Raw genomic sequence first — 1,471 nt, 5'->3', positions numbered from 1 at the left:
AACAAGTTATATATATTTATGATAAAAATATGACTATAATATCTATATATACTTGGGAAATAAATCACCTTGTTGAGCTTCGGTTTTTATTTATAAAACACAGGATTACCCACATACACTATTCAGTATAACAGGTCTGCACAGACATAAGTTAAATCCCTCCAATCACTCAAAAATAAGTGTTTCTTTACTTTTTTTTTTTTTTTTTTTTTTTTTTTTGAGACAGAGCCTCCCTCTGTCGCCCAGGCTGGAGTGCAGTGGCATGATCTTGGCTCACTGCAACCTCCACCTCCCAGGTTCAAGCGATTCTCTTGCCTGAGCCTCCTGAGTAGCTGGGATTATAGGCACCCACTACCTCGCCCAGCTAATGTTTGTATTTTTAGTAGGGACAGGGGTTTCACCATGTTGCCCAAGCTGGTCTCTAACTCCTGACCTCAGGTGATCCATCCGCCTCAGCCTCCCAAAGTGGTGGGATTACAGGCGTGAGCCACTGTGCCCGGCCTAGCGCTTCTTTACTTCTAAAAACTTCAAAACCCAGCTCTCATTATAAAAAATGATAATTGAGGCCGGGCGCGGTGGCTCAAGCCTGTAGTCCCAGCACTTTGGGAGGCCGAGGCGGGTGGATCACGAGGTCAGGAGATCGAGACCATCCTGGCTAACATGGTGAAACCCCGTCTCTACTAAAAATACAAAAAACTAGCCAGGTGTGGTGGCGGGTGCCTGTAGTCCCAGCTACTCGGGAGGCTGAGGCGGGAGAATGGCGTGAACCCGGGAGGTGGAGCTTGCAGTGAGCCGAGATCGCGCCACTGCACTCCAGCCTGGGCGACACAGCGAGACTCCGATTCAAAAAAAAAAAAAAATGATAATTGATATGTGAAAGTGTTTTATTTATTTTAAATGAGTAAATTGAAAAAGAGAATGTAGTAGAGAAAACTCTCTCTAACCACATTTTCCCTCCACTCTTACACAATAGTCAACACAGAAGACTCTGTGATCAAATGTGTGGGATTTTTTTTCCCACACACCAGTAACAGACACAAGTTGGGTGTCCTCCAATCCAGTTCTGACACCATTTACCCTAAGATAATCTCAGATCCCACAGGCTGAGGGCTCAGTCTCAAGATTGCTTCCCTTTACACATACATCAGTCCCAAGTCCCATGACCCCTTCTTTGGGTTCAATTAATTTGCTGGAGCCACTCACAGAACTCAGGAAAACACTAATTTACACTTGCCAGTTTATCATAAAGGATACTGCAAAGAATATAGATGAAGAGGCGTGTAGGGTGACTTATGGGGAAGGGCCGTGGAGCTTCCGTGCCCTCCCTGGAGGCCACCCTGCAGGCACCTCAATGTGTTCAGCTACTTAGAAGCTCTCTGAATGCGTCCTCTTGGGTTTTTTATGAAAGCTTCATAACATCAGCTTTCCTTCCCCCAGGGTTTAGGGTGGGACCCTCTCCTGGGAGGGTCTT

This window comes from Theropithecus gelada, chromosome 4 (assembly GCF_003255815.1).
Source record: "Theropithecus gelada isolate Dixy chromosome 4, Tgel_1.0, whole genome shotgun sequence".
NCBI classification, from domain to species: Eukaryota; Metazoa; Chordata; class Mammalia; order Primates; family Cercopithecidae; genus Theropithecus; species Theropithecus gelada.
This window is presented reverse-complemented; position numbering follows the sequence as displayed.